The 24,191-nt window shown below is 45.3% G+C and overlaps 1 protein-coding gene across 1 annotated transcript in view; it reads right to left on the bottom strand.

The window, feature by feature from the left end:
• The window catches only part of LOC138300801 (microsomal triglyceride transfer protein-like), a 498,282-nt gene that overhangs the window by 56,900 nt on the left and 417,191 nt on the right, over nucleotides 1–24,191 (bottom strand). The window lies entirely within an intron of this gene.

Below are 24,191 nucleotides of genomic sequence, written 5' to 3'. Positions count from 1 at the left end.
AGAGCCTGCACATCCTGCCATGAAGGGGAAGAAGCCCTCGACTTCAGCAGAAGCTGTCAGGTTGACACCACCACCGCCAGTGTTCATGTGCCCTCACCGCCAGCTGAGAAAGTGCAGCCTTCTCCTCCTGCAGAGGCGGTCCGGGAGGGACCTTCACCTGCTGAGACAGTGCAGCCCCCACCTCCAGCAGAGGCTGTCAGGGTGACACCACCACCAGTGGTCACAGAGCCCTCATTGCCAGCTGAGGAAGTGCAGACCACTCGTCCTGCAGAGGCGGTCCGGGAGGGACCTTCACCTGCTGAGACAGTGCAGCCCTCAACTCCAGCAGAGGCTGCCCAGGAGGCACCTTCACCTACTGACACAGTGCAGCCCTCACCTCCAGATGACACAGTGAGCCCTCACCACCAGTGGAGGGCATGTAGGCCACCCTCCAGGGACTGCTGTACAAGGGCCCCCCTAAAGAAGCAGTGGGCATGTTCCCCACCTGAGAGACTGTGACCTTGCACTCCCCAGCAGAGAGAAATGGGCATGGAGCCCCCTCCAGAAGCAGTGGGCATGTTCCCCACCTGAGAGACTGTGACCTTGCACTCCCCAGCAGAGAGAAATGGGCATGGAGCCCCCTCCAGAACCAGTGGGCATGTTCCCATATTCGGGTGAGGTGCCCCCCACACCCATTCCCCTGAGGTGCCTCTCACTTGCAAACTGATGCCTCTGCAGAGTTCTATCCGGATGATGTCAGGATTCGAGTTGGGCCTTGGACTGTGCCCTGTGGCCATGTGGGCCCTTAGTACTTTGGACTGGGCAATGCCCTTTGTGTACATTTGTACATATCTGTTTTTCGTACAACTGTTCATTTAGTAGCTGTTCACAATCAATACATTCTCACTACTGAATTCTTATTGTCCTTACATTATTATGCCGTGTGTTGTGTGCCATTGTTTTTCATCAGCAGCTGGTTGTGTGTATGGTGGTGTGTGTCTGGTGTGTGTCATGCGTGTGTGTGTCACTCTCCTTTTCCTCCCTCCCTCATGTGCTAGGCAGCTATACTCACCGTCGTCGTCTTCGTCGGCGTTGGTGTTCCAGATGGAGCATGGCATAGATGAGCATGGGGAAGACTTGCCGTTCTGGTTCCATGGCGGCATTGTCCTTCTTTGTGTCTCCAATGGGGAGTCTTCTGTGATGTGTTTCCGCCAGGCTTTTGATGGCGTTGGTACAGCCCAGGAAATCGTGGTGGTCTCCTGTGTCATGATATGTTGGGAGGTACTTTGTCTCCCGCCTGGCTGTTGACGGCTAATGCCATGGTCAGTGGTGTTAACGCCCTGGCGGTTGGTGTGGTATATTGGCTGTCCATGGGAGTTCTCACCGAAATGGTCATAATTTGGCAGTAATTACCACCAGCCTGTAGGCAGTATTACTGCCACTTTATCACTTACCGCCAATGTCATAATGAGGGCCTAAGTGTTATTGCTAGACATAATTCTGTGCCACCTACAATGTGTTTATAGTGATATGCCCATTTATTTCTGTGCTGTTCTTAATTTGCTGCTGTGTTTTAATGTTCTCCCTAAGTGTATTTTGTTTAATGCAAGTCTAGATCAGCTGCAAGTGTATATTTTTAGAATCTTCAGTATGTTAGTTTAAGTGTGGCCATGCTGATTTTACTGTCTGAGAGTATCACCATCTATGCATTGTTGAATTTGCTGCCTAAGTGGATTTGATGCATGTGTAAATTGTTAGACTGCAGAATATTTGTCTGAATGCTTTCACTTCAATTAACACCGAGTTGTAGAGTTGAATACCCTGGTGGTGCTTTGCACGGTCATGAACCCAAATGTTGCGTTGCAAGGTCGTGTACCCTAATGTTGCGTTGCAGGGCCATGTACCCTAATGTTTCAGGGTTGTGTACCATAGCATTGCATGGTTGAGTACCCTAATGTTGAGTTGCAGGGTTGTGTACCCTAATATTGCGTTGTAGGACTGTGTACGCTAGTGTTGTAGGGTTGAGTACCCTAGTGTTGCACGGCAGGTTTGAGTACCCTAGTGTGAAGGCAGGGACGTTTACCCTAGTGTTGCCTTGCAGGGTTAAATACCCAAATGTTGCATTGCAGGGTTGAGTATCCTAGTGTTGCGTTGTAGGGTTGTGTACCCTAGTGTTGCGTTGATGTGTGGTGTTATGTTAATGAGTAGTTGCACCCCTTGTTATAGTGTGTTACGGGAGGAGGTGAGTGTGGTGTTGTGTTGATGAGTATGTTGCACCTCCTTGTTATAGTGTGTATAAAAGGGGGAGAGTGTAGTTGAATTGCATTGTGTGATTATTACCGTATCTGATATTTTAGGACTGAGTATGATTTATTCCCATCTGTAGCCCTTTTTATCTACTGATTTGTTCAGTATGAATTTGTAGTACCGTCTATTGGTCCTTATGCTAAAGGACAATGTTATGTCCATCATTTGTTTTCTCTAAAGAGAGGAGATGTGTTGTGACTTGAATTGTTGCTATGCATTCTCTCCTTAGTTAGCACTTCCCTGCTGCTGAGCCAGTGTGTGTGAGTTCACGGAATGTTGATGAGTGCCTGGTTGGTGTGAATGGTCAGTTGGTGGGACTGGGCTGAGCAGCAAGGGTGCTGCTCCTGGTGGAACATTACCTGTAACTAGGATGCATAAACCTACATCATATAACCCACAAAAGGTCCAGCTTTAATTACAACACATGTTCCGCCAATTATTCCTAACATTTAATTGCCCAAAATGTTGCATTCGTAACAATACCAAGGGTGGGTGATCCCCAACCAACACCAAAGATTAGCTCTAATAAAAGCAGCACATGAAGGGGTTGCTTCTGTCCCTGCAGGTGTGGCGACTACAATTACATTATTGCAAAAACGCTATTGATGGCAGGTCCATACAAACAGACCAAACAGTATGTACTTTGCTGTGACATCTGTCAACAAATAACAGAATCTACCATTAAACACCCACTGCGGACACCCCTCATAATTTCCAACAAACAACTACAATGTGTGTACATGGACCACTGTGGTCCCCTAACAACTGATGGTGCATACAAATACATCTTAGTCACTGTTGATTCTTGCTGCAGATTTCTATGGGTATGGCCACAACAACCAGCTGACACTCTAACTGTTATTAAAGATTTGCATGTCTTTATGGGGACATATGCAATTGTAGCATTCCATTTGGACCAGGGACCTGCCTTTGCTTCCACGGCATTCAGGGACACCATGGTGATGATGGGGGTCCAATTGTATTTCTTCTCTTCATATCATCCTGAGGGAAATGCTGTTGTGGTGCAGAAGAACCAAGACTTAAAGCAATCCTTAACAGTTAGAGTACTAGGTTCAGGTCGTAGTTCTCCTAACCACCTATATGGAGTCCAGAAAGCACTTACTAATCTGCCCAGAAGGCCCTCGGGAGGGCACACCCCACATGAGGTTCTGTTTGGCGTACCTATGTATGTCTCAGATCTTGATGGCCCTGGCACGGTGGCAGCAGACACACCTTTTGACATAAATGAACGTGTCACTGTCTTGCAGGAATTATAACAGATCCGTGATGAAAGGTCATATGTATGTGCCACCACCATGGGAATGAGGGATTTACCAACAACGTCTACCAGCTAGATTCTGGAAATTGGGGATGTAGTGCGTGAAAAGATTGCAGTGAAGAAGGAATTGGTCCATTATTTTGAGCACCGGTTCCAGTTCTGGAAATACATGGTATCAGAATTGTCATTCTACCACCACTGCCTGGTTCTAAAGAAAACCGCTATGTTTCAATTGACGTTGAAGCTACAGCATGTGGCCGGTCCTACACAACAGACCACAAGGACCTCTGAGCAGTTTCCGAACCCCTTTCACTGCTAATCAGGGTACACCTTTCCAAAACTTAATCTACAGTGATGAGACATCCCTGAGCCGTGGGAGGGTTGAAAATGAACTTTCATTAGTACCTGTCTACATCTACAAGAAATGTCCAAAATCCCAAGCAATATTGCTCAAATTCAACACAAACGGATGGAATTGTTTACTACGAACCACCAAGGGATACATCCGCCACTTCTCTTTCTCCAACACCGGCTCCAGTGTTTGCACATTTTGCTTCTGGATATTTTGCCAACATCAATGATTCTTTTTCAACCTGTTTAGCATCTTCAACTGTGCCTGTATTAAGAGCATGTAAGCTATTCAATCGGCTTAAAACTAATTGATTCATCTATGGAATTATCTATGGGTATTGTTAACTGTGCTTGCCTTTCTTCCTTTGATTGGTTTTGTCACTGCTTTCTTTCTGCTGATACATGGCCATTATCTTAATGAACGCTCTGATGTTGAACTGGTGGATGAGGTTTTAAAGCCTCACCTTTCCTTACATAAGGTACACAGGGGGGGAACATCCGGAAAGATGACTCAGGAACAATGACCTACGTTGTTAACGCAAGTGGAACCACGCTTGCGTTAACAATGACTCCCTTATTCCCTGCCTTAACCACGCAAATGCTGAATAATGCACATGTGTGGTTAAGGCAGAGAAAAAGGGAGAGTGCATAGGGAGAGAATGTGGTCAGGTAAGTGGGGCTGGGGCAGGGTTGGGGGTAGTTTTCAGGGGTGGGTTGGCTTAAGGGCTTGGGGTGGGGGGAGGTCTGGGTAGTTTGTTTTTTAGGGGTGGGGTGGGGGGTCGGGGTAGTTCTGTTTTTTTGAGGGGGCAGGGGATCGGGGCAGTTCTGTTTTTTGGGGGCAGGATGGCGGGGTCGGGGTAGCTTTGTTTTGGGGGGTCCGAGTACTTTTGTTTTTGGGGGTGGGGTGTCGGGGTAGTTTGTTCTTTGGGGTGGAGGTGGGGGGTTGGGTTAGCTTGGTTTTTGGGGGTGGGAGATGTAGGGGTAGTTTGTTTTTTGGGGGGACAGGGTAGTTTGGTTTTTGGGGGTGGGGGATCAGGGTAGTTTTGTTTTTGGGGGTGGGGGGTTGAGGTAGTTAGTGTTTTTGGGGGTGGGGGTCGGGGTAGTTCTGGTTTTTAGGGGCAGAGATCGGGACAGGTCTGGTTTTAAGGGGTGGGGGGTCGGGGTAGTTTTGTTTTGATGGTGGGGGATCAGCGTAGTTTTGTTTTTGGGGGTGGGGTGAGGTGGTCAGTGTCGTTAGTGTTTTTGGGGGTGGGGGTCAAGGTAGTTAGTGTTTTTGGGGTTGGAGGATCAGAGTAGATTCTTTTTGGGGGTGGGGGTGGGGGTCGGGTAGTTCTGGTTTTTAGGGGCGGGGATCGGGACAGTTCTGTTTTATGGGTCCGGGAGGTCGGGGTAGTTTTGTTTTGGGGTGGGGGTCAGGGTACTTTTGTTTTTGGACGTAGGGGATTGGGGTAGTTTGGTTTTTGGGGGTGGGAGGTAGAGGGGTAGGGGCAGTTTTTTTGGGGGGGGTCAGGGTAGGGTGGGTTTTGGGGGTGGGTGATTGGGGTAGATAGGTTTTTGGGGGTAGGGGATCGGGGTAGTTTTGTTTTTGGGGGTGGGGGTCAGGGTAGTTAGTGTTTTTGGGGGTGCAGGGTCGAGGTAGTTAGTGTTTTTGGGAGTGGAGGGTCGAGGTAGTTTGTGTTTTTGGGGTGGGAGGGTCAGAGTGGATTGGTTTTTGGGGTGGGGGATCAGGTTAGTTTGGTTTTTGGGGGTGGGGATCGGAGTAGTTTGGTTTTTGGGGGTGGTTGGGTAGATTGGTTTTTGGGGGCGGGGGTCGGGGTCGTTTTGTTTTTGAGGGTGGGGTTGGGGGTAGGGGTAGTCAGTGTTTTTGGGAGTGAGGGGATCGGGGTAGTTTGGTTTTTGGGGTAGGGGCCTGGGGTAGTTTTTTTTTAGGGGTGGGGTGGGGGCATCAGTCATTTCTAGGGTGGGTGTGGTCGGGAAGGGTTTATGGCTCAGGGTGGGTGGGAGGTATCTGGGGTAGTTTTGTTTTAGGGGTGAGGGGTTGGGTAGCTTTAGTATTAGGGGTGAAGTACTTCTGGGCCTTAGGACAGGTAGGGGGGGGTCACATGCTAGAACCATGCATGCCGTTCCCACACATGCCTTTACTAGGCATGCTTTTACAAAGAAACTTTGTTGTAAAGGCATTTGTGGCAAAGGCATTCGTGGTAACAACGAGGCTGTTGTTCCGACTGCGTTGTTCAGGCATGCGTGGTTCCAACATTCGTTGTTACATCATACATTCTCCGCAGAGGCTTGGCCCTAGTGAACATTTCAGCTATACCGATTCCTGATGGGATTGTTTGGGATAAAGTATCATTTGATATATTTGGTCCGATGGAAATGAATCAAATTCCATACGTATTCAAAGATTCTATGAAGGACACCTGGGGTGGTTTCTGATGACTGAGATGTGAAAACAGTTTATTCTAAGCTTTCTGAGCTTTAATATTATACTGTAATTCTCAGTGAAGATGTTTACCAAACAACAGCAAAGTTCTGTTGCCATCATTAGAGACTCCATTTTATACATAAAGCCAGGACCCCTAGAAATATCTACAATTACACACAATAGGAAATTTGTCCAATTTCACCAGCGGGAAGTTCTAACACGTATGTAGAAAAGTTTGCAAATTATTCTGGGCCTGATGTCACAAATGGTGAGTCTTATTATTTTAAATTGCCTCCTATGAAATTTCAGAATGATCTGTTAACAGATACCAAATTAATCTATTCTGATTGTTTTATTTTCCAGTTGGCTATTAAAGCTATGAATATTGATTGAAGTTGTCGACTTAAGGAGTGCTGGGGAACTAGAAATTGGCAAATACAGGGGTGGGAAGCTTTGTGTTAGAACATGCCTTATTCCTTTGCTAATTATATTCTTAAATTAAACTGTACAACAAACAAGTTATTTTAGGTTTGACAAAAATTAAGGAATTGAATGTGTCCAGTATTCCATCATCAGCTAAATTTGACAAATGGCAAAAGATTTAAATGTTACTGAAGAACAGCTCGATGTGTGGGTCAGAAATGGGACAACTAACTTGACACTTTCAGGTCCAAATGGGTGGTTATTGTGGCTAGAGGACACAAATGGTTGTCATGCGCATCTTACCCTCTTTACATTTCATTACAATACTCTTAATACTGGCAACACAAATAGCATGGACAAATTATATCAATAGCGGTTGAAATCTTCCATATTATCAGCCGTTAAATAACAGTTGAGTTTCCTGTCAGAAAACATAGACTTACAAGGCTTCTTGTTAGGGTCTAGAAAACCACACACAAAGTGTGTCTTATATGCAATAAATAACAAAAAATGGAAACCATCAAAAAAAGAAGCCACCGCTTGGTTAAGGCAAAAAGATCAGGAAAACTTACAGAAAGCTGTAGCCCTTGTAGATAATTGTATGAACACTTTATCTAACCACATTTACACCCTAAATAACATTGTTTAATCTGCAATTGACATCATACAAAATGATATGTAATTTTTACAACATGGACAGAGTCAGCTTAGGTCCATTATGCAGTTAGGTTGGATGCTACAAGTTCTGAAAAGTGGTTGCTTGCCCTGGCAATATGTCAGAATTGTTCACCACGTTTAATCTGAGGTGAGAGCAACAAATAATGGCTAAGAAAGTAGCAACATATATTGTGTTAAACATGGAAAAGTTAGAAAGGTTGCATTTCACTGTGGCGGAAATAACATCTGCAGTTTGGTTAATACACAGGGTTATTCATCTGCCCATTTCAGCACTTCAATTCACATCATGTTTGAGGCACACTCCTGTTTGCAGATTTGAAAATCTAGGAGATAGTTATATCCATGAGGTATGGGAGCTTCCCTTTATGTACAAATGTTTCAATGGCATGAATGAGGTATTTCTTAGAGAAAGTGAATGTGAGACTTCAGTAAGTCATTCAGTGATTTGTAAGCAGCTGTCCTTGCAGAGAGCATGTAGTGCTTCATCTACAAATTTAGCCTGTTATCTGAAGGGGGGTCCATGTCCCTTTGATTCGTCCAGCATTCCAGGTGCTCTTGAATGGGAGTTATGTGATGCTGAACAAAATCAGCTGTTGTGGTATGCGAGCTAGAATTGCCTATGTAGTTTCGGTCTCCCAAATTGTTAACTGCAGCGTAAAAGTCCTCCCCCATCTCCCCACACACGAGAGATAAAAGTAGTAGAAAGTTGGACTCATATTGCTACTTCAAATGTAGATTTTGACAAGCTGAGCAGATTAAATATGTGTGTTTACATCTCCCCTTGAGAACCTTCCTCTCCAAGGGGCGAGGTCATTTGCAGAGATACAGTTCCTTTCAAATACGAACTTTCTAAGACATTTAGGTAGACTCATAGGTTGCATTTTTAACGTGTCTAACACCACTGGGAGTGTACACTTCTTTAAGACTGTTGGTCCTGGTTTTGTCAACACCATTTCCTCTATATTTGGCATAATACCTTCAGCCATACGCTTAATTTTTTCAAGTATCTTTTGGGGATTCCCTGTTACTTTGGTGTTAATTGATGGCATTTTGCTGTTGCTACTTTTCATTTGCAATGGCTGCCCCATCTCAACAAGGATGACCTATGCCACTTCCACCAGCCCAACTGTGTCGTGATCGCATGATGCAGTATTTTGGAGCACCACTCCTGGTCTTCGTCATTCAGACCGGTTCTGAATTGCGTGCAGCCCGTCTTTCGATGTTGTGGTTCCCATTCGAACATGCACCGAAAGTGTGACTTACACATACTTTATTTTGACGTTGGTCTGTTGCTGTTCTCGATGAGGGTTCATTACCAGACATGCACAATGAGATTGCGATTGCTATGGAAGACATCCTATGAGCCATCCTTTGTGGATCAATTGGCTCTTGGTGCTCCAACATCACTGCAGGGGAAACTGCAGCCACCAGCAAGAGCAATGGCTAATGCAACAGAACATGAGTGCTCCCTCAACCGGCTTGTCAAGGAACTGGTTACTTTACTATCTGCCAAAGTGGGGTCTCTCCTGAAGACCATAACAATTGATGATATTGGTGATTTTTTAAAACATCATGATTATTGTTGATTTGCTGTCATTTGGCCTTTGAGAAGTCATTTGGGAGTTTTGAGAATTCTAAACTGACCATTTTAATTTGGCTCAGATTTAGGGGGTCATTCCGACCTCGGCGGTCTTTTCAATAGACCGCCGAAGGACCGCCGTACGGAAGACCGCCAGTGCTGGTGGTCTTCCGCACGGGCCATTCTGACTGTTGGCAGCGCTCCGCCCGTTTCCAGACGAAGGCGGCAGGCGGGGAAGTGGAGGTAGCTCCACCTCCACCGCCACGCCAACAGAACACCGCGCAGCAAATCACGACATGTGATTCGCTGTGGCGGTGTTCTGTTGGCGTGGCGGTGTCGGCGGAGCTGCCCGTTCCCTCCCGGAGGATCACCAGGAACAGGTAAGGTGATCGTCCGCTAGGGAAGGGGGGTGGGGGGGTGTTGTGAGTTGTGTGCGTGCATGGGGGTGTGCGTGTATGTATGTTGAGGGGGCGTGTGAATGCGTGCATGAATGCGGGGGGTGTGTATGTGCATGAATGCGTGCATGAATGCGGGGGGTGTGTGTATGTGCATGAATGCGTGCATGAATGGGGGGGGGTGTGTATGTGCATGAATGCGGGGGTGTGTGTGTATGTGCATGAATGCGTGCGTGTATGTGTGTGTATATGCTGGGGATCGGGGTTGGGGACGGGGGTCCTGTGACCTTTTGGGGGTGGCAGGGGTGGTGGGGGGGTAGGGGAGGGAGTCGGGTGGGGGAGACCCCTATCAGTGCCAGGGAAGGGATTCCCTGCCACTGATAGTGCTTACCGCCATGGATTTCATGGTGGTCCCAAACCGCATGAAATCCATGGCGGTAAGCCGGGGTCAGGCGGGTTGGAATACCGCCAGCGGTATGTGACGACCGCCGGGCTGGAGACCCAGGTCTCCAGCCCGGTGGTCGTTACCGCTGTGGTGGTCGGAACGGTGAAGCGGCGGCTGGCCATGGTGGTAACCGCCATGGTCAGAATACATGAAAAAAGACCGCCAGCCTGTTGGCGGTCTTACCACCGCTTCACCGCCGACCGCCACGGTCGGAATGACCACCTTAGTGTGCTTTGCTTGTCGACATACATATTTTATCTCATTCAATATATTTTAGCTTGCTTTTTAAGGATTAATGTAGGAATGGTGATTTTGGTATTAGTTTTTATTATAAACCTTTGAACCGTCAATGGAGACGATGTTTTGTTGTTATGTAGCATTTACACCGGCACAGTATTTAGCCCTGGGGCTGAGCTCTCTGCCCTTTCACCTAGTTAGATTTCACTTTTATTTCTTTTATTATTTTAGCAAGGCTTCATTTTAATGGAGATCTTTTTCATCATTTTATCAGTTGCCCTTCCACGCAGAATTTGTTATTCATTTCTTTGCACAATATTTTCATCCTGTGCTCAACCCAAAGTTGTACACAATATTTACCAGGTATTGCCTGTCCAAAAGGTACATTGACTAACCTACACAGAAAACTATGTGTTGTCATGTCAGGGCAGTTCTTAGACTAACAAATATGTTATTATAAAATATCTCACTGCCCACACCAGGGTAGAGGGGACATTCCAGCTAGCTTGCCATCTCATGCTGCATGTTGTTGCAGTTTCTGCAGAAACCTTTTGGTTAATCTTCGTCTACGGGGAGAACTCCCAGCAGACTAACAGACCTCTTCTTCACCACTGAACACAGGAATGGGAGTTGGGCTTCCTTCCCAGGACCAGAAGGGCGGATTAAGGCTACCACTGCTATTTGCTGTCATGTAGAAACATAGTCATGTAGGCAGGAATATTAGGGACACTATTGTGACAATATGGTGGGACTTTGTGTTTCACTTTCCTGGTCACTGCTGTGATAATGCTGTGTTTCATTAAGCTTCAATAATAACATTTATATTGAACCAAGATCCTGCTTCTGTTTATTTTCGTGTGTATGAGACTTGTATAATTGAGTGAAAGGGATACGATCTGTTCTGCCACGACTTCCCTGAGGAGTCTGACTGTCACGCAATAGGCTGCCACAAATCACCCTTACCTTTGGTATAGGTGAGGTGCTGCTAGCTATATATATATATATATATATATATATATATATATATATATATATATATATATAATAGGTGGGAAGTGATTTAATGCCCTGAACTGTGATGAAGCTGTTGGGAGCTACAGGCTAATGGTGTGGGTTTCTTGATTGAGTCACAGTAAACAAAAAAGGGGAGTCATTGTAGAAACAGGTCACATACTTCGACGAACATCTCAAACGGTTAAGGATAGAAAACTAAACTACCTGACCATAGCAACAACTAATTGTGTAGAAAGCATCAACCTATAATTGTAAACCACCATATGCTAGTCAAGACACCAACAACTTTCAAAAAAAGAAAGAAAGAAAATATTATAAACTATTCTTATATTAAAAGGAAAAAATAATGTTCAGAATCAAAAAAACTTGCATTTCATCTTACGAAATCAGCACAGAGTAACAGGATGTTGGGACAGCAGCGTAGTTCCCACCTGAAACAAACAAGATGTGCAGAGGGTTCTCAGAGGCCTCACATACAAACAGCTTCCGAAACATGAAGGTAAGCAGTTAGTCCAGAGTATTGAGAGTTAGCTTCTTACTGCTGTCGGTAAGGAGGAATCCAGGAATCTTTGAGTTCTACTGGGTCTGTAAAGAATAAAAAATGTCCATGTACGTCAAGCTGGAATTTGAGGATCTAGCAGATCAGTGTGTTATTTTGTGGTCCCTAAACAACTGGTGGAGAGCCAGGAGGCCTTTCCTAGTTGTCACTGTGTTTTTCAAATAGTTTTACGCAATGTTAGAATAAGTTCAGTATGGCGGTATCTTAATGGTAGGAAGATCATGGCTGTAGGATGTGTGTTGGGGGCATTGAAGCAGGGTTTACCATCTGGCACTCGTTCAGCCCATTCTATCTCAAAGTCTCTGTCGAATTTGATACCCAGGGAGCAGGGTAACCAAGCCTCCAGAAATTCAGCACATGAGTTGCCTTTTCTGGTAATCCAAATACGTGAAGATTACCTCTCCGATTCCGGAAATTTCTTTCATCAGGGCTTTAATCTTGTTAGTGGCGGCAGTCATCTTTGACTTCTCAGGTGTTGCAGAGTCCCCTAATGAACTGATCCTTGTTTCAGCGTCAGTGATTTTGCCTGCTATGTTTTGGAAATCAATCTGTAAAGTTTGGAGGTCTTAATGTACTGCATCTGTGTCCCCTTTTGTTTCTCACGCCAAGTCAAGCAGCACATAGAGTCGATTGAGAATCGTATCCAAGCTAGTGCTAGAGTCTGCTTTGGATTTGATGGGTGAATCCATTAGAGGAGGTTCTGCCTTTGTTTATTTATGCGAGGATTTATTTTCTTTAGTGTCTCTGGAGTCTTTATCTTTGCGCTCCGCCATCATGGCGGTCGTTTGGAGTGCAAGGTTCTTTTGTAGGGCTGCGTAGCCTTACCAATTGTCTAGAAGAGAAAGTTTGAACCTTTGGCAATGAAGGAGCTTGTTGAGATTGGTTTTGTGTGCCAGGAGATGTTATAATGAGACCCTGAGAAGTTTGTTTATAATAAACACAGATGTGCCCTATCTTCAGCATGTGGCCAAGTGTGGTTATAAAGCAGGGGGCAGGGTCACCTACGACATACGGTGAGTTGATCAGAGGGCAGTAGAATTCAAAATGAGCCAGCGACTGGGATGTAGATTAGATTCCAGAAAAACATTCAATCTGAAATAGCGTGACCGCCATCTTTTTTTTCCCTCATGGGTTTTATTGATTGTGAGGATCCAGGAGGCATAGCTCAGATGGTGACAAGTTAAGAATGTGTCGAGGGGCACTGTATGGTGGAGTTTAGTGCCCAGTCAGTCCTTTAATCGTGACATGTGCCCAGATGGCTTTGAGTACTGATGAGATCTTTCTTACATATGCAAGGGAATGATGTTTGATGGGTAGGTGTATAGAATTATTCAGGTGCCCTGGTCTGGTTAGGCAAGTAGGGCATAAGCGCTAGCACACTGGTTGGTTTTCATGCCCATCATTGGTCTTTATCCCATTCTATAAGCTCTATTGACCAGTTTAATTTTATGGTTTGCCTGGTTGCTTTCGACCTCTGAGAACCTTAAACGTTGAGCAGAGGGTATTAATCTATGGATTATCAATCATCCATAGGCCTTTTTGTGTATGTTGTGTATGGCATTCAAACGTCATTGGTAGTGGTATTAGCCCCTAGGAGATCAATTCAGTGCCTTAGTAGGGATGGCTTGCTGTTGTTGCAGAGAGGTAGGTTGCATAAGCATATCTCACAGAGATCATCCTTATGAGGATGCACATGAGAAGAAAGGCTGGGTGTGGGTGTTTAGATATTGGTAGGTGATCCAGCTGTTTCACGCTTAGTGGAGGAGACCTGTATTGGTGTCAGTTTGTTGAGTTTCGTACGGAGGATGAGGACACCGTGATGAGCATCTGTTGTGCTGGAGCCGGGAAGGATTTCAATCCGGTCCAATCTACCGGACTATTGCAATGAATTTCAGTGGATTTCACTCCTCGAGTCTCTGTTGAACAGCCTCCGGCGTTTTTTGTGCAGATTACGCACCACAGCTTTGAGAGCTGCAGGGCCAGGCATAGAGCAGCCAGATTACACTGCCATCTTACTCAGGCCCAAGTCATGCCCCCAGTGTCAAAATGAAACTAAACAAATTCATGGGTTTACCACAAATCTGGTCATTCCAATGGGGCTTCTAACTCTGTTACTGGTACTATCTTAATTAAAAGACCACAAGTAATGAGCACCAAAACTTCACATTAATGACAGAATCTAGCAAACAAGCGCAAACAGAAAACAAGGGGAGTGGTCTCAAATTAACACAAATAATCAAGTTTATGGTAGCAGGCAGTAGCTGGTTTTCAGAAAATATTAACCTAGTATTGAGTTTGAAGCTTCCCAGGTTAACTGAGAGCATGTGTTTCCAACCTTTTCTGAAGTGAGAGCTTGTTCTGAACAGTGTTAAACATTGTGAGCTACTGAAGGCTAAGCAAGTTGCGCACTGTTACCAGAGGCCTCCACGACCAGCTTAAATTATTTTAAGCCTAATGTCCACAGCGAGATACTATGGGCTGAACAAAATACTTAGAGTAGGGGCACTACGACAGGGCTTTCTTGGGTGTCAGTGAGAGAATGGTCCTTGTGGATGTATGAACATATGTGTGTGTGTGTGTGAATGGGACATAGGTGAACAGGTGATTGAGAGACTGTGTTGTTTGTTCTTGTGACACAGGTTTCACCATATGTGGCACTTACATGTAGAGCAGAAACATACAACCATTTTTTTTTTTAAATGGAAGAAATTTCAAATGTTAAGAATATGAAGCACTTTTCTGCACTTTAAATTTCTCCCACTGAAAATAACGGCTGTATTTTGCACTTATAAATATGGAATTATGCAGAGAAAATTCAAATGAAGAGTTACATTTCTTTAAACGGATTCCATAAAACTCATCATTTAAATTTTCTCCTGTTGCCAAATGTCACATTTACAAACACCAGGCATCTTCCTCCCAGTGGCCTGTAGAACAAAAGGCCTACTCCTTGTAAGTATGATTCTTTGAAATGGGAGAAAATTAAAATGAAGAGTTAATCATTAAGGTAACTTTTCATTTTAATTTTCTCCCATTGAAAAGCATTCAGAAACATCATTTTGTTCTCACACTCCAATACTGAGTCGAAAAGGATTTTTATAAGAGTTCAATATTTCAGTGCTTCAGTTTTTCATCTCTGTGCCCTTGCCCAGCCCATAAATCAGACTGTGCATTGCTCATTATCAGGCTCTGCTATCTGCAGCATGATGATAATAATGTAATGTAAACACAGCCATTCATTAACTTTAAAAGACAAGCATTGGCAAAGCCATTATTTCTAGCCTGTAAAAGAGCTACTGGCTTTGGCAAAGTGTTTCCCATGTTGCACACCAGCTGTTCAGCATGGCTAAAGGTAGTGGTGTGGAGTGTCAGAGTGGAGTGGGGGAGTAGAGTGTCGGAGAGCGGATGTGTTGGAGTGTCAGAGTGGAGTAGGGGGAGTAGAGTGGGGTAGGGTTAAGTAGAGGGGAGTAGAGTTCAGTGGTTGAGTGGCACGGGGTGTTGTGAGTGGGATGAAATAAGGTGGAGTGGGTTGAAGTGGACTGAGGTAGTGGGGTGGATTGCATTGGGGTAGAGTTGAGTGGACTGGTGTGGGTTGGTTTGGGATGGGATGGACTGGACTGGAGTGGGGTGGATTGAAATGAGTTGAGGTGGACTGGACTGGGGCAGATTTGAGTGAACTGGATTAAACTGGATTGGGGTGGGTGGTTTAGAATGGAGTGATAGGGCTAAGGTGGGGTGGATTGGATTGGAGGGGGTGGATTACACTGGACTGGAGTGATGTGGATTTGATTGAAGTAAGGTGGATTGGAGTGAAGTGGATTGGACTGGAGTGGGGTGGAGTAGATCGGACTGGGTGGGATGGGTTGGATTGGAGTGGGGTGGATTGGAGTGGGTTGAGCTGGGTGGATTAAAGTGGAGCGAACTGAACTGGGTTGGCAGTATTGGATAGGGATAGAGTGTGGTGGATTGGAGTGAGTGTGGTGGATTGAAGCGAGTGGTGAGGGTTGGGGTGGGCGGGAATTGGGTGGATTCAAATGGGGTTGGTTGAAATGGGGTGGGGTGGATTGGATTGGAGTGTGGTAGGCTGCAGGGTGATGGATTGTATTGGGGTGTATTGGATTGGGGTCGATTGTAATGGGCTGGATTGCATTGAGGTGGGGTGGATTGGGGTGGGGTTGATGGATTGGAGTGGGTGGACTAAACTGGAATGGGGTGGGGTAGATTGGAATGGGGTGGATTGTAGCAGGGTGGATTGGAGTTGATTGGCGTGGGTTGGATTGGGGTGGATTGGGGTGGAGTGGGTTGAAGTGAGGTAGGCTGGATTTACTGGATTGGATTGTGGTGTACTGAACTGTGATGGTGTGGATTGGACTAGGGTAGTGGGGTGGATTTGAGTAGAGTGGGGTGGTTCGGAGCTGGGTGGAGTGGACTGAAAAGGGGTGGAGAGGAACGGCGTGGGGTGGGTGGGCTTTTGGGGGTTGATTGGAGTGGGGTGGGTGGGCTTTTGGGGGTTGATTGGAGTGCGGTGGATTGAATTGGGGGTGGGTTGGACAGAGGTGGGGTGGATCGGAGTGGACTGCATTGAGGTGAGGTGGACTGGATTGGCGTAGGGTGGATTGGATTGGAGTGGGGTGAACTGGAGTGAGGTGGACTGGAGCAGGATGGATTGGACTGGGGGAGTGGATTGGAGTGAGGTGGATTGGTTTACGGGGGTTGGACTGGATTGAATGGGTTGGATTGGACTGGGGTAAGGTGGATTAGGTTGGGGTGGATTGGGCTGACTGTGGTGGATTGGATTGGGGTGGGGTGGGTTGTACAGTTGTTTCTTCAATATTGTGACTGCTACTGGTTCACTGATATTTTTGTCATTAGAAAAGTTGTCATGAGTCCTGTAATATCCGTAGTAATTAGCAGTGCATGGCGAGGGTGCGAGTTATAGTAACCTTAAGGCACAAGTTATAGTTACTTGAAATAACTCTAACTATAACTGCTGAATTTCTATGGTTTTGTGCAAGTAAATTCAGAACTATAACATCACTGTAACATTTGATTTTTTAAGTGAATTTCTAATTTTTAACACAAAAGTCATTTTAATTACTATACGTTATAATGCAACTACTGCCACGCACGGCCTTCGGCCATGTGCGGCGGAGATTGGCCACAGGGCCTGGCCTGCAGTCTACCCCCTTCATTTGAATGAATTGCCCCAGGCAGGTGGTGGTCCCCAAGGCTGTGGGGGGATGGGCATGCCCCCTATTAAAAATGAATGTTTTGCCCTGGGTAAGTGGTGGTCCCCGGAGGCGCGCCCCCTATACTTATTTTACAGAGCCCCAGGGAGGTGGTGGTCCCTGGAGGTTTGAAAATCTCTAGGAGGGGGGGCCCAGTGCACCCCCTTATTTTTTCAAACCACATGCCCCGTGACCTGGCCCACCCAGAAGCAAAAATAAAAGCAAGCGCTGGAGACCGCACTTGTTTTTTTTAAATCACAGTAAAACTGGTGGATCCGCCAAGATTTCTGCCATGATGTTTAAAAAAAAAAACTTTTAAGCCTGTGGGGGTCCCTTTGAGCCCCACCCAACCTTTTTTCCTCGTCCCCTGCTTGACGGACCACCCCAAAACTTCCTATGCACAAAAAGATTCTCGGGAACATGCTTTTGGGGACATTTTGTGAAGATTTGTCAAAATGCCAAGATATAGGCAAGTTAAAAAGACACTTTTTCTATGAAAACTAGGTCCTAACTATATACTGGTGACTGCCAGAAGGAGCTATATATATATATATATATATATATTTATTTATACATACATATACATACACATATACAGTCATGCTTCCCCTCAAACAGCAGGGTGCAGGGCTACAGATAATAATGGCCAAGAAGAACAATGTGAAGACACCTATTACTTTCTTCTCTGTGTTTTATGCCAGGAGAACACTAGGGGTTATTATGAGCAAAGCGTCCCATACGTGTAACGGGTGTAATCCTATCTATAACTCTTGAGGCACTTTGATATTACAGAATGGGTTGCAAGTGACTGAGCCAAACTTACTTCCCACAAAAAGAAAAGTGTACATTCTCTCATTTGCAAGGGAATGGAGTAATCTAAGTCCCTACAAAGACAATGACAGTGTGGCAAGAGCCACCCTGCTGTGCGAGTAAACACCCACCCCGCACACCAGCACTTGAGCGGAGCCAGAAGTGCCTCGCAAATGTTGGTGGAGCTATTAACTGCCCCACCTCTAATCTCTTTAAGGTTCCACTGAATGGCTACGGGACCGCCTGCAGGGAAGCTCACAATAGAATCTTAACCTCTGCTTTCTGTTTCTGTCCTCAACTGTCTGTAGGATGTGAACCAACTTAGTGCACATGCGGAGTACAGAGCTGCCTCTGGTAAACGAAAACACATAGCTCGTCAGTGCCAAGTGCATCCAATTGGAATACACACCAGTGCAAACATTAGAATTGAGCCCTTTAGGTAATAAGTACATCTTATCAAAAATAAGTACATCTTAGCACTTCCACAACTTTGCACTTATGTTCGTTTTTTACTGCTTAGACTGTACTCTTTACCAGTGCTGAATATGAGAAATGAGATTCCCTACGGTGTAATTATGAATGAATAATTGTTCTGATAAACATTTAATATTAAGGCCAAATTTAGAATTGAAAAACACACTGGGCCTGGAGAGAAAATTCACAGCAGTGCTGAACTAATTGCGTCTTGACTCTAAAAGGAAATCTACAACAGAAGGAAAACTACGACCATAACATCAGTAGAAATGTCCCAACGAATGGCAAGTCATGACATGGTGACTCGCGACTCTCTCATTATTTATCAAACGCCTAGTTGGACTCTGTAGATTCCTGGGCTACGGGAGGTCCTCCTTCCAAGTGTCTGCTGAAAATACTTTGGAAATTTGAGGTACTGTCAAGAAAGATGTCTAGCTCTGCAAAAAGTGGTTCCGGCCATTGTCTACAAATCCTGTGGCCTCTGAAAAGTTATGAACTAGAAATCGAGTCTTCCAGACTTTACTAATTGACCCAGGAGGAATTGGAGAGGTGTGAATTAATCAGGAATGGCTAGAAATTATCCCGGTGGTACCTACAATGACATCTTAGTATGCCCCCTTATACCTCCATGATGGATTAAAAACCATCAGTACAAACCTGAAAGGAGAGAAGACGGAAGATAAATGCTTTATCTGCCAAAGGAGTACAATGAAAGTCAGTGGCGGCCGGCAGCTTTAGGAGGGAGAGGGCGGCGGGAAGCACACACACCCACCCACACACACACACACTCATTCTTTCACACACACACGGACACGTACGCACATCCATTAACAACACTCATACCATTCAAACATGCATGCACGCACCAAACATTCATTTTAAAACATCACACACACTCATTCTTTCACACACGCACGCACATCCATTAACACTCATAACATTCAAACATGCACGCATGCACCAAACATTCATTTGAAAAGATCACACACACTCATTCTTTCGCACACACACGCACGCACGAACATCCATTAACAACACTCATTACACTCAAACATGCATGCGTGCACCAAACATTCAATTTAAAACATCACACACATACACACACACACTTACCTTCAGCCTCCAGGTCCCAGGAGGGTTGGGACTGCTGCCTTCCTTCCTTGGTTGACCTTAGGTCAGCCAATGAGGGAAGACAGCAGTCCCAGCCTCGTCACAGAGAGAGTGGGATGGGGTCAGTGAGACTGCAGACCCCACCCCACTCTGTGACGAAGTGTCACTGATTGACACTCGCCCTGGGCGCTTCAGGGCTTAAAACTGAAGCTCCCAGGGCGAGTGTCAATGGGTGATGCTTTCCTCGTCACCCAGGGGAGGGCCTCGAGGCACCTTTGCTGAGCCGAGGAGGTCACGCCCATAGGACCTGTGACCTCCTCAGCCCAGCAAAGTTCAGCTCAGGCAGCCAGGAGTCGACGCAAATTGCGCATGGCTCACTCCTGGCTGTCTGAGCTGAAAATGAAGAGTGTCTGTCAGGCTGTCCGTTGTTCAGCCTGACAGGCACTCTTCATGAGGGGCAAAAGGTGGGGGGGCGTGGCCCCTCCGCCCTAATGGACGGGCTGCCACTGATGAAAGTTGCCCTGGCAGGCGAGCTGTCCTTTCCTTAGCTGAAATCCCCACTTTCTTGGCTGAGGACTTGGTACTAAAGCTAAGGAAGGTAGCTCCTGACTCACCTCCGGGCCTCTGATCTGTGGAAACTGCAACCTGCTGAGAGATCCTGCCTTCTGAGCCTGAAAAAGCCTGGGAGATTACAGGTTTTGGATACATTGAAAGTCTGCAGTTATCAAGGAATTGTTCTTTTAGCCTACCGCAGTGGAAGACCAGAACTAGAGCCTGATTTAGATTTCGGCGGTCGGATTACTCCATCATAATGGTGACGGATATCCCATCCACCGAAATAAAAATCCCATAGGAAATTATGGGATTTATATTGTGGCAGACGTGATATCCGTCACCCGATGGGATGAAATAACCCGTCCGCCGAAATCTAAATCAGGCCCGTAGTCTGGCTGTACACATGCTCTGGATTTATTTAACACACACCAAATGATTTGGCAGCAAATACTAAGATATATCTGTTACAACCACTGAATTACCATTGAGAGCATATTAACTGCTAACTAAAATCTTCATCTTTGCAGACCTCCTTTGGAAGTTGCAGGGGACCTTGCAGTACATGGATAACAAAGATACAACTTCCTCAATCAGTATAGCCTTGTGCACTCGAAGAAAAACTTCTTAGAAAAAGCTATGCAGCACAATTGAATATGATAAATACGACTGAGTAATCAACAGGCTTTTTTTTTAACGAATAATGGCATAATTTAAATTTAGTGTGTTTTGTATGTTACTTCTCATCCTGCCTGCACCGAATAAAAGGAGCACTGCATTCTGTCCTCAGAGTAGCTTAATTCTTTTCTTACTCCCTGCATATGCATTCAAGGCTTTCATTCATGTATGGAGGACTTCAGACCACTATCAGATACCATTCAGCGTGTATGTGTGAGGTCAGGGAAAAAAGCTGCAGGCACATACTTAGCATGCCTGACTCACCCACATTCACTCAATGTAGCCTCGAAGCCCGGAAGTGTTTTTTTTCTCTCCATTTTTATATTGTTAATGTGAATTCATTTAGCCTAAAGACATTTTCTCCATCCCAACATCTTGAAGACAGGGCAGGAATTTGTTTCGTAATTCAGATCAGAAATGATTATGGCATTTGCAAGTACATAGACTTAATTTATGGCATTTTACAACTTTATTAAATCTTATTGGTGAATCACAGATCAACACTAGTTTGATACATACACCTACAAGCATGAAGGCTATTGTTTATGAGCCTACATGCTTGGAAAATGAAGATGTCATGAATGCAAAACGTAACAAACAAGCATTGCTAAGCCAAAAGATCTGGTTTCAATGTGCAAATGCACAAAAGCACAACAGTTCAGAATATCTGTTTACATGTGCTGGATTCAGAAACGCCGTTTATCAACTGAATGCAACAAATGACATGATTGTATATACTTTTCAGGTGTAATATGACAATGAAAGCACTTTGTGAAAGACAGAATGATCCAACAAATAACCAATAGCACGAAGAGAGACAGTAATACTCATGTGGTGGACCCAACGCCCTTTCTGTGTTTATTTTAAGGAACTGGTAACAATATGTCTATTGACAGCTGCACTCTCAAGCCAGAGCTTAAAAGAGCAGAACTAATAAAACCTACAGTCCTTGGGGTACCTAGAGTACAAAAGATGCCAAATAATGATTTCCCATTGCAGGTAATTTAGCTAATGAAATTCAGCTCTCACGATGTAGATCTTTCAAAATCCTGAAATTAAGAGCACACTTTACACATCAGGCAATTACCACATTTAGTATATCTTCTATGGCGCTTAAAACAATTTCTTATTTAGAGTTCAACAGACGGGATATTCTTTCAAAATGTGAGGTATATCCAGTCCTCTGTAATACATGTGCCCTATGCTATAATGCACTTGCAATTCAGTGGACAGGACATCCTCTATGTTCGTGAAAGAGTATCCAATCCATCAAGCTCTAAATAGGGCCCTGAATTTTTATGTTAATTATTCAATTCAAAATAAGATTTGGAGTGGTGAGTTGAGTTTTACTGCATCAAATGAATAATGGCAAGATAACATGGGAAAGGTTAAACACTTCCGTGAGCGTAGATGTATCTGGCTCATTCTGGCACATCAGGAAGGTAGGAGAGAGAAGAACACGTTACTTACCTTTGGTAATGCCTTATCTGGTAGAGACAATATCTAGTTGCTGATTCCTTACCTTACAAATTCCCCTAGGCATCAGCCTGGATCCAGAGACTGTTCTCGAGCAGTACTCCTGCGTGCCGTTAGATGGAATTGATCGGCTCCGCGTCCATCATCATTGTTGTCTACACCAGATATGAAGTTGTATATAGGCACCACCCCAGCACGTTGATGTCAGTTTCTTTTCACTACTTTGAACACCAGAAGCACAGAGCCAGGAAGAAGAATGACTACTGGTGCGTCAAAACTAGGGCCCTGAAAGGGGAGTCTCTGTCCCCAGAAATCAGTTTGCAAAGAGAGGAGGATGAGTGAGTTGGTAAGAAATCTGCAAATAGGTATTGTCTCTAGCAGATGAGGCGTTACCAAAGGTAAGTAACTTATCCATCTGCTAGAAACATCTAGTTGCAGATTCCTTACCTTAGTAAAGATACCCAAGCAATACCATCCCCAGAGGTGGATCTGCGAACCAAGATCACACCAGAAGGTCCTGAAGGAATGAACAGGCAATGCGCAAGTCCCTAAGGACCTGACTCTCCAGGCAGTAGTGTTTGGTAAAGAGTGCAGAGATGCCCACGTTGCCGCCTGACAGATATCGAGGACCTGAACCCCACATGCCAACGCAGTGGTTGCATATTTAGCTCTGGCAAAATGATTACCCTCATGGGGTTACTTCTTAACCAATGTGTAGCACGGTTTTATGTAGAGTACAACTCATCTGGAGATGGTTTTCTTCTGCAATGCCCAACCTTTTTTCACTCCCACATAACAAATGAACAGTGGATCATCCACCGGGAACTCTTTGGTATGATCAAGATAGAGGGCCAAGAGGTGGAGTCTCCTCTTTCTTAGAAGGATGTGGGGGTGCGTAAAAAGTAGGTGAAGTGAAAGATTGGCCTACATGTAAGGGTGTAACCGCATTTGGAAGAAAGGAGGTCTGTGTGCGAAACACCACTTTGTCAGGATGGATGGAAAGGTAGGGAGGCTTAGATGACAATGCCTGCATCTTACTCACCCTGAGGGCAGATGTAATGGCCACAAGGAAGGCTGTTTTCAAAGTGGGAAGCCTTAGAGGACAATTGTGGAGGGGCTCGAAAGGAGCACAAACAGGATTGTCAGAACCAAAGTACCATTGGGGAATAATGAATGGGGAAGGAGGAAACATATGAGTAAGGCCTTTAAGGAACCTATTAACAATAGGAGATTTAAACAAAGAAGGCTGATCATACAGCTTTAAGAAAGCAGAGATTGCAGACGAGTAACCTTTGAGAGTGCCCAAAGCAGAGCTCTGTTGGGCCAACAAAAGTATAAACAATAGAACCTCAGAGAGCGGGCCGAGAGGGGGTCAACAGATTTGTATGCACCATGCCACAAATTTCTTCAAATGACAGACATATACAATTTGGTGGAGGGACGCCTGGCTGGCAAGAGAACATTACAGACTTTGGGTGAAAGGGTAAAAGCTTTCAACTGCCGCCACTCTATCTCCATGCACGAAGGCGGAGACTGGACAGATGTGGGTGGAGAACCCTCCCCTGCTGCTGCGACAAAAGAACCTCCCTAAGGGGAAGTCTGATTTGAGGATCGATGGCTCAGGATACCAGACTCTTCATACCCAGTCCGGAGTCACAAATATTACTTGGGCCCAGTTGTTCTTGATCTTCTTGAGAAGTCTGGGAAGAAGTGATATGGGTGGAAAGGTGTGCAAGAGACCTGAGTTCCACTTGAGATGAAAAACATCACTGAGCAAGTGCCGCCTTGGAAACTCCAATGCGAAATACTGCTGACATTGCTCGTTCTCTGTGGAGGCGAACATATCTAACCAAGGCTCTCTCCACTGTTGAAAGAGACCTTGCGCCGCCTCTGGATGGAGACGTTATTCGTGATCGACTAAGCATTGTCAGACGAGTTTGTCTGCTCTGATGTTCAGGGAGCTTGGCAGATGTTGAGCCACCAAGGATATGCCCTTCTATTCCAGCCAGGTCCAGAGGCGCAGAGCCTCTTAATAAAGGGTCCACGACCCTACTCTGCCCTGCTTTATGCAGTACCACATGGCAGTGGTATTGTCCATGAACACATGCACTACCTTCCTTTTGAGAGAGGGAAGAAATGCTTTCAATGCTAGTCTGATCGCCCAGAGTACCAAAATGGTAATGTAGTCTGGA

This window comes from Pleurodeles waltl, chromosome 6 (assembly GCF_031143425.1).
Source record: "Pleurodeles waltl isolate 20211129_DDA chromosome 6, aPleWal1.hap1.20221129, whole genome shotgun sequence".
Taxonomy (NCBI): domain Eukaryota; kingdom Metazoa; phylum Chordata; class Amphibia; order Caudata; family Salamandridae; genus Pleurodeles; species Pleurodeles waltl.
Note: the sequence above shows the minus strand (reverse complement) of the source record. Positions and strands in the feature narration are given on the sequence as shown.